This window comes from Magallana gigas, chromosome 10, assembly GCF_963853765.1.
Source record: "Magallana gigas chromosome 10, xbMagGiga1.1, whole genome shotgun sequence".
NCBI classification, from domain to species: domain Eukaryota; kingdom Metazoa; phylum Mollusca; class Bivalvia; order Ostreida; family Ostreidae; genus Magallana; species Magallana gigas.
This window is the reverse complement of record NC_088862.1, coordinates 13,280,373-13,290,454: the sequence shown is the minus strand read 5'-3', so window position 1 is coordinate 13,290,454 and position 10,082 is coordinate 13,280,373.

Here is a 10,082-nt window from a genome sequence, read left to right as displayed (position 1 = left end):
TCATATACAAAAAGGCCCATAGCCCGTGATCAGTGTATTTATAAAGTTTTATTTGCTTAATTTTAAACAATTTAACATGAAAATCATAGGCGTGACCCGGAATTGGAGACATGTTTTTGCAGTTCAAAATTGCTAAGAATCATGAATCTTTTTAGTAGTTTCAAAACAATAACATTAATGTTTGATTGTTTCAACTAATGTGAACTAATAATAAGATGCTTGGGGATCATCATGTGTTTTTACAGTATGATTTGCCTATCAAATTACATTTTTAGTACCTTTTGTAAGCGCTCACTCTATAAATAAATTTGTGTGAAAAAATCACTAAAATCGAATTTTCTCTCATGCTAAATTCTTAATATATTAGCGTTTTGGTCAGTTTATATCTTAATATAAGGTCTTTATAATATATAAAAATCAGAAATATTTCAATATTGGAAGCATAAAAACTAATCAAAATATCTTCATTAGTAAGGAAAAATAGAGGAAATGCGGGATAAGCAATATCATTTTTAGTTTAAATATTTATTCCAATTTCGTAGTATAGGCTGATAGATATTCTGATAATCTATCATTTTATCGAAGAGTAGGAACCTCATATCTTAAACAAATGCCTACATAAATGCAGATAAATACATTTATTTTTATCATTCTTTAAGCTGAGGAAAAAGGAAGTGACCTTGACCTGACCTTGATTCGAAAACAAGAGGATCAAATGTAATTTAACTGATATCCTTATTAATATGCTTCTCTTTGACTTGATATAACACCTCTGCCTGTTACTTCATGTCTATAGGTTTATATAAGGCTATCAAACCACTATAAAGTATCAGATAATAGATGTATTATATTCAATGCGTAGCCTTGAATTTTGGATGAAAGCCAAAACCACTGAACTTAATCTCTTTATCGCCGGTAACGATCTTAAATTGACCTAGGTTTCCCAACGAGGCATGACGAATTACAATTTGACTTGTTCTATACAGCCACACTGCTGGAAATGGGGACGTAGAATTCGTTTAAGCTAAAACCAAAACCGATAAAAATTAATCACATAGAAAACGATATTATTATTCAGGACATTCAATTGAGTGGTGTTTTACAGAAAAATAAAGATATTAATGAAGTTTTAAAACACCAATTACACTGAAAGGGTTAGTTTTTGAAATTTTGCTCGTTTTTTTAATGCCATTTTTTTGTCCGAAGGATTGATCCAGAGTATTATTCAGTACAATAAATCACACAAAAAAACAAAACAAATACCTTGAAATATCCTTTATTTTGCGGCCAAATATTAACTACTTAATTTTGCTATTTCTCCTCTATTTTTCCACCTTGTTCTTTTCAAATAACATGCTATTTGTAGTTGTGATTAAGTTTTATGATACTGAATTACTTTTTTAAAGAGAAATGATGATCGATTTCATGTACACTTTTGAAAATATTTTAGGTAAGATGACTACTTATTATTCATTTATTAACTTTAATATTTACAATGTCAAAGATAAAAGTAGTCCAAAAGAAAAATTGTATTTTTGGTAGATCCACAGTATATAAAAGGACTTGCAAAGAGTTATTGATCTATTGACATATTTGCTTGTGTGCTCAACCTTGTATTGTTTTGATTGACGACAATTCTAAACAACTGCATTTAAAAGATCGATAACCTTAACATAAAATGTGTAAGGATGAAATAAGTGTAAAATGTTCATGTAACTCGGGTGAATTTTTATTTGCTATTTTTAATTCTGCAATGAAATCTACCAAAGATACATTTTATTGTAAAAATTTAAATCTATCTCTGATAATCATTTAACTAATTATCATTATTATTTAACTAATTAACTTTTTTTTATTTAACTAATTAAACATTTGACTTATTATGAATTTACCAGCTTACTTGTAAAAAAAATTAAAAGTACATAAGTCATTCGTACTGTAGACTAAAAAGTTACAGCGAACGACCAGCCGATTTTTCTATTTATGTGAATGTTGCTCAAAAATTCAAATATTTGGACGTTTGAGGCCAGCTCAAGCAAGTCTTATGGTTCCGTCATAGTTTCTTTTAAAAGACTGATCAATTCAGCATGGTTGGTGTCTTCTCTAGCCAAGGGTGACGATGTTTTTTTCTATAAGCACCGTTGATCGTCACTCCTGGCTAACGAAGACGCATGGCTGAACAAAATAATTTATGCATTTAAAGTCAGACCATCTTTCTTTGGGTGCGCTTAAGGAGGTTGGCACCCGAAATAATAGTAATATCATTCATCCCAAAACCACTTGGATATAAAGCTGGGGACCTAAAATGTTCATTTAATTTCTATGTGACCCATATCACATGTCATTTTTTGCAAATATAGGACCCCAAACAGAAATGATAATTTTCTTAAAATTTTTGCTAAAATTTGACATGGAAATTGATAATTTGATGAAATCAAACAAATATTTATAGTTTGAACAATTATTGAATTATGATTTGAATACAGTAAGAAGTTGAACACACGCAGTGTCTATAAAAGTAAAAACTAAGTCAAAGTTTAAAAATTCTTGCTTTACTGGAGGCTTCAAAGGCCAGTTCATAATGAACACAACAACAAATGTTACATATGTAATCAAATTATAACGCAAATAAAATAAATTATACCAATGTTATCTTTCCAAAACTTTGCATACAAATATACATACGTTTAATGTTTCATTTAAAGTAAAGCAAGTAGGGGTCACATCTAAAAAAAATTGAGATATAGCATGAAATAAGCTAATTTTAGACCAAATTTAGAGGTTTTTTCTTAACTTATATGAAATATAAGCTTAATATACCAAAATATATCGATAGAAATATCATAATATTGATTTATATGTTTTTAGAACACCATGAATATATTGTAATTAATACACAAACTATCTAGAAGTTTGGTTTGCGCTGAAAATTAGGAAGCTAAAGTAACAGTACTCTAAAACAAGTGAGTTATGAAAATTGTTCATTTTCTTCTAGAAAAAATTCCGCAACAAAATATAGTCCCTTACTAAACTCTGTAAAATTTAATTTTTCTAAAACAATTTTATTCAATAAAGTATATTTGGCATTGTAAAATAAAAATACACTATTAGAAGTAATATGTGACGCAGAATTTTCAGACTAGAGGTGACCCAAAATGGCTACCCAAACCCTAAGAAGCGAACCTATTTAAGATGGTATCGGACACCTGTCAATATAAATATGGATAAAAGTACATTGAAAGCCAAATACTTTCACCGTTTAGAATTTGACAAAAAATGTGCTGTAAATTTTTTTATAAAGGTAAATCCCCGGCGGGATTCGTACTGATGCCTTACAGAAAAGTAGTCAACGATCTGAGCCACTGCGCTACGCTGTTTATTCAGATTTTTGGAAAGAAAAAAATCAAAATTATACTTGATGTTATTGTTTATTTCGATAAAAAAATGAAGCCACAATATGCAAGTGTCCCATCGCAAGTCAAAAGAATAAGGGTTTGGTATCTCACCTCTTTCTTTTGATGAAAAAAGAAATTCAATAATTTCATGAACTTTTATGCTTAACCATAGATTGCTGTTTTAGAAATATGATAAAGATAAACAATACAAAAGGTTTTATCTATTTTTTTCGTTACAATCGATCTTCTCCTATAATGTTTTAAAATTACCATTTTTCATTTAAGATTTGCTTCTTTCTGCATATAAAGAAGCATAATTAATATATTTTGAATTAAAGATTAATTTGAGACGCGTTAGTTTAAGTTGTTGTGATTTATTAAAAGTAGATACTGCAATTATATACTAAGGAAACTAAGTGGTTTCCAAAAAAGTGTCTGTGAAAATACAACTATTTCTCGGAGGGGGCACTCGTAAATTTGAGAATGCGAAAGGAAGAACACGTTCCTTTCTAGTATGCATTACCCTGCCCATTTTATCTTGTTTATTAGCTCACCTGAGCAGAAAGCTCAAGTGAGCTTTACTGATCACATTTTGTCTGTCGTCCGTCTGTCCTTAAATTTTTCACATTTTCAACATCTTCTCAAGAACTACTGAGCCAATTTCAACCAAACTTGGTACAAATCTTTTTTAGGCAAAGGGAATTCAAAGTTATGAAAATTAAGGGCCACACCTTATTTCAAGGGGAGATAATTAGAAATTAATAAAAATATTTGAGAAATTTTCAAAAATCTTCTCAAGAACCATAAAGCCAGGAAAGCTGAACCTTGTGTGGAAGCATCAACAGGCAGTGTAAATTCAAAGATGTGACAATCATGACCCCCAGGGGTAGGGTGGGGCCACAATTGGGGGTCGAAGTTTTACTTAGGAATATATTGAGTAAATCTTTAAAAATCTTCTTCTCAGAAACTAATCAGCCAGGAAAGCTGAAACTTGTGTGGAAGCATCAACAGGCAGTGTAAATTCAAAGATGTGACAATCATGACCCCCAGGGTAGGGTGGGGCCACAATTGGGGGTCGAAGTTTTACTTAGGAATATATTGAGTAAATCTTTAAAAATCTTCTTCTCAGAAACTAATCAGCCAGGAAAGCTGAAACTTGTGTGGAAGCATCCTCAGGTAGTGTAGATTCAAAGTTGTGAAAATAATTACCCCCAGGGGTAGGGTCGGGCCACAATGGGGGTCGAAGTTTTACATAGGAATATATTGAGTAAATCTTTAAAAATCTTCTTCTCAGAAACTAATCAGCCAGGAAAGCTGAAACTTGTGTGGAAGCATCCTCAAGTAGTGTTAATTCAAAGTTTTGAAAATCGTGATCCCTGGGGGTAGGGTGGGGTCACTTTAGGGGGGGGGTGTTAAAGTTTTACATAGAAATATGTAGAGTAAATCTTTAAAAATCTTCTTCTCAGAAACTAATCAGCCAGATGATTCTTTATAATTGTGAAGACTTTGGCTCCAGGACAATTCTTCGGCCTCACAAGAAGGTTCAGAGTTTGATGTAGCTTTATATCCCATATATAAACAATTGTTAAGGATCTTTTTGAGAACTGCAATACTCAAGATATGATATGACTATAAAATCATCCTGTTAGAAAAGGGACTAATGATCATAAACGTCAGAATATCCAGGGGGGGAATGGATTTTATTTATACAGGATCTACATGTATTATTGTACATTGTTCTATTGTTCCTCAGGTGAGCGATGTGGCCCATGGGCCTCTTGTTTGTGGGTTGTTTTTGTGTTTTGGGTTTTTTTTGGATGATTTAAATTATCTTTAACTTGTGCATCAGAAAATCTTTTGCAAATAGTCAATAAAATGTAAAAAGCCATCACATTGTAGTTCTGCAAATGAGTTGCTCTCGAATCAGTTTTTTTTTTTGTTTTTTTTTTTGAGAAAAAAACAAAATCGAGTCTAGTTTGATATTTGATAGGGGATTTTGTGGATGGAAGTCAGAAGATATGAAAATATTTCTTATAGATACAACGCTTAGTATTTGCATCGCACTGGATGAATGTTAAAGGGGCATGGTCACGATTTTGGTCAAAGTCAGTTTTACTGTTTTTGTTCTTTACAATGCTTTAGGAATGTATTTCTAATAATCATGTGAAATTTGAGAGTCAGACGTAGAGTTTTGAGCCAGATCCAAGACTCACAATTCTTTGTCATGTAAACAAGGCTTGTGCCCTGTTTTTAATTACGTAGGTTCAATATACCAGTAAAAATCTGTTTCAAGGTGATTTGTATATTTTCTTTTTCATTTTAAGCATAAATAAACAGTTTCTAACGTTTACCACAATCATTTCAGGTCTAAAACTGGAACTTCAACATAAAAATGTAAAAAAAAAAAAAAAAAGCTTTGTTTACCTAGCAAAGAATTGTAAACTCTGAACTCGCTTATAACTCAACGGATGATACTCAAACTTTAGTTGCCTATTCAAAATCCCTTACTAAATCATTGTAAACATTACAATCGGACAAATAATTTTTGACCGAGATCGTAACCATGCCCCTTTAAAATAATAAGATATGTCACTGAGCTATACATGTACGAAAAGAAAATGTCGAAGCGAAAGCGTGATTGACATGTAAGTATATGTTTAAATCATCCAGCGGTGAAAAACGAGATTCAAACATACGCGGAATAACATGGAAATTCTGAAGTTTCTTTTGAGTAGTGACTCGTTTGTATAGATGGTGTCAAATTTTACATTTGTGCTAGCAAACAATTCGAGAAAATTTGGCCAGGAGGTTACACAACAATTGGTCTTTTTCGCTAGAAGATTATAAATTGTACTGCTTAAAAGACAGAAATCAAACTTTTAATCAAAAAATATATCCAGCTTTCGTTTACATTTCGATTTTGAAGATGGGTATGCCTTTGTTTTCAAAACAAAAAATTTCAGTTTGCATAAAACATATATCCAATAATTCAAAAGAAAATAATCTTATTCTAATTCAAAGTTGACTCATTTACTAAAATATATTTTTTATGAGGGGTCGATGGTCAAAGCCATTTTGAGGCTGTATTGATAACACTGTGCCGGATAATTATGCCAGTGCCAAGGTGGCATTTTTGCACCCGCTTAAGATGCAGTTTCGGAAAAATCCATGTATACCAAATGATAGACCATTGTCTAGAGAGTATATAACCACTTTTGTTTTTAGTGTGTTTCACCTGACAGGTGAGATATTTACCTTTAAAAATGAATATTCCATCGGAAAATGATAATTCCCATAGGAGAATTGACTCTCCTACAGGAAATATTGACAATCCTATAGGAAATTTTAAAAGTCCTGTAGGAATTATATTTCCTGTAGGAGAATGGTAATTCCTGTAGGAATTTTATTCAGACATGTAGTTTTCCTATAGGATATTAAGTTTTCCTATCGGATTTTATCAAATCCTATCGGAATTGAAATTCCTATAGGATGTTGTTGTATTCCGATAGGAAATTTCAGATTACCTATAGGAATATTGATTTTCCTATGGGAAAAATTATTTTCCTATAGGAATTTATTTTTGAAAGGTAAATATTTTACCTGACAGGTGAGATACACTGATAAAAAAGGTGGTTGTTAACTCTATAAGCAATGGTCTATCATAAGGCATATTTGAATTTTTCGATATATGCAGCTTAAGCGGGTGCAAAAATGCCACCTTGGCACTGGCATAATTATCCGGCACAGTGTTTGATCACTTTTACAAAAAGGGCTCTTTTTTTTAATAATAGGAAAATATCCAAATTAAAAAGATAAAATAAATAGATTTTTTTTCTTTATTTAATAAAAGTTCATATCTTAGCCTTCTTAGATAATATATACTATCTTAAGAGATTTAATGGGGATAATTACAATTTAGTCCGCTTTATAAGCTATATAAGCAAACTGATTTGCGTATACAGATACATTATTTTATATTTATATATCTATAAACATACATGTATTTCGCTCCTGTAGAGAAAACTGTAATTCAAATACGCGTTCTTACCTGTTGTAATAAATGTAACCATCTGCAACAACTCCTTGGAAAGATGTCAAGCAAAACGACTAGTACAATAACCATAGATAATTTATGCATGCAAACCCTGAATCGTTGAAATAGACCTGTAAAGCACAGGCAATAAACGGACAGTGTCAAGCATTAAAACTGATACTCTAGCCGTTCCACAAATTTTATGTTTTTTTAAAACCTTTGACACTTTACAACTAAGTTAGAATTTCTTTTTACCGATGTTATTAAATAACTGGAGCATTAAATTAAATTAATTAAATTTAATTTAAATACATTCTTGTAGAATATCATATCGAAAAGTACAGTAATAGCGTGTTTCTTTATAATGGTGCCAAAAAGCAGATGGCACTATTTTAAAAAATTATATTTTAGTAAAATATAAGAACTTATGAACAGTATCTGTTATGAGTTTGGCGAACCCATTATAGTAATTTTTTCTATCCTGCCTCCAAAATGGCTTAGCCTACTTTGTTGAGGTTCAATAAAACACTGTTTTCCATTAGACTAAAATATCGCAACGTCATTGGATTAAACGTGTCACATGATATCTTACGTTTCATTTAGATGGTCGACAGCAAGGTAGTCGTGACGTCTTTTCTTTCCTCACAAAATATATTATTAAAACGTTAAATCTTGCTTAAAATCATCTTGCGGGGCGCAGGGAAAATTGCTTTGTAAAAAATGTAAATGGTGCAATTATAATAAAACTGCTATCTAGAAAAGATTGTCCTAAATACATGAAATTAAAGAAATTTAGATTTGTTTCTTCCTGTATATAAGGAAGAATTATTAACATACCTTAAATTAATGATTAATAAAATACGCGCTAGTTTTAGTTGATGTGATTTATTAAAAGATTACAAACCATAGATGCTGCAAGAACATACCAGGAAAACGAAGTGGTTCCAAAAATGTCTCTGTGAAAATACAACTATTTCTTGGAGGGGGTACTTGTATATTTGACTCTTTGACAATACAGAATGAAGGACACGTTTCTTTCTAGCATGAATTAACCTACCCATTTTATTTTTGTTTTGTTTTTGTGGGATTCTTTTTTTCGGGGGAGGAGGGTGTGGGTTGTGATGATTAAATTGTCTTTAAACGTGTGCATTATTAACTCTTTTGAGAAAAGTCAATAAAATGTAAAAAGCCATCATATTTAGGTTAGGCAAATGAGTTGTTCTCGAATCAATTTTTTAAAAAAGACCCTGCTTTTTCGAAACGAAATCAAGTCTAGTTTGATATTTGATAGGGGGTTTTGGGAATGGAAGTCAGATGAAATGCAAATATTTTTTCTGGACACAACGCTTGGTGTCTGCACTGCATCAAATAAATGTTAAAAAATATGACATGTCACTGAGCTATATTTGTTATACTGTGGTTTCATTAATATTCAAGGGCATCAATTTTCATAGATAAAGTGAAAATCACAGTTTCAAGGATACGTAAATTCGTGGCCAACGATCCTATCAGTACAAAATGTTTATAAGAATTGCACTTCAATGAACATTTGATTTCGTTTATCAACATATCAACGAAATCCACGAAAATTGGTATTCAACGAATACTGATGAAACCACAGTACTCTTTATACAATTCAAAAGCATTTAAAAGAATTGAAATTAATATTATTTTAATTTGTATATTCAACAAGTACGATAATAAACATCCTATTTAATGTGATGTCACATGCTTTATTTAGTACGTAAAGAAAGTGTCGAAGCGAAAGCATAGTTGACATGTAAGTATATGTTTAACGCATCCAGCGATAAAAATGACATTCAAAATTACACGGAATAACATGGAATTTCTGAGATCACTTTTGACTAAAAACTCTTTTGAATAGATTGTGTCAAATTTCACTTTTGTGCTCGCAAACTTCTCAAGAAAAATCGACCAGTAGGTAACACAACAATTGGTCCTTTTAGCAAGATAATAACAGAATTTACTGCTAAAAAAAACAAAATTCAAACTTTCGATCCAATTAATATATCCAGCTGTGTTTAACACCTCGATTTTGAAGATCTTGAGTATGGGTTTGTTTTAAACAACGAAAATATATATTTCAGTCTGCAAAAGCATATGCAAAAATTCTAAAGAAAATAATATAACGTACAATTCTAAGTCAATGTTTATTCATTGACTAAATTATATTTTTTATGAAGGTTTGATGGTTCTAGCCATGTTGAGGCTGTATTGATCACTTTTACAAGAATGGCTCTTTTTTTAATCATAGGAAAATATCCAAATTTATAAGATTGAATTATTAGATTTTTTTCGCTATTTTAAGGGACATGGTCACGATTTTGGTCAAAAATTATTTTCCCGATTTTAATGTTTACAATGCTTCAGTAAGGCATTTTTAATAGGCAACCAAAATGTTAGTGTCATTCTTTGAGATATAAGCGAGTTACAGAGCTTACAATTCATTGTTATGTAAACAAAGCTTTTGTTTACATTTTGAACGTAGAAGTGAAAAATCCAGTAATAGACCGAAAATGAATGTGGTAAACGTTTTAAGATCTTCCTCTTTATGCTGAAAATGAATAAGAAGATTGAGAGATCAGCTTGAAAAGAACTTTTACCGGTATATTGAACAACAGGGCACGAGCCTT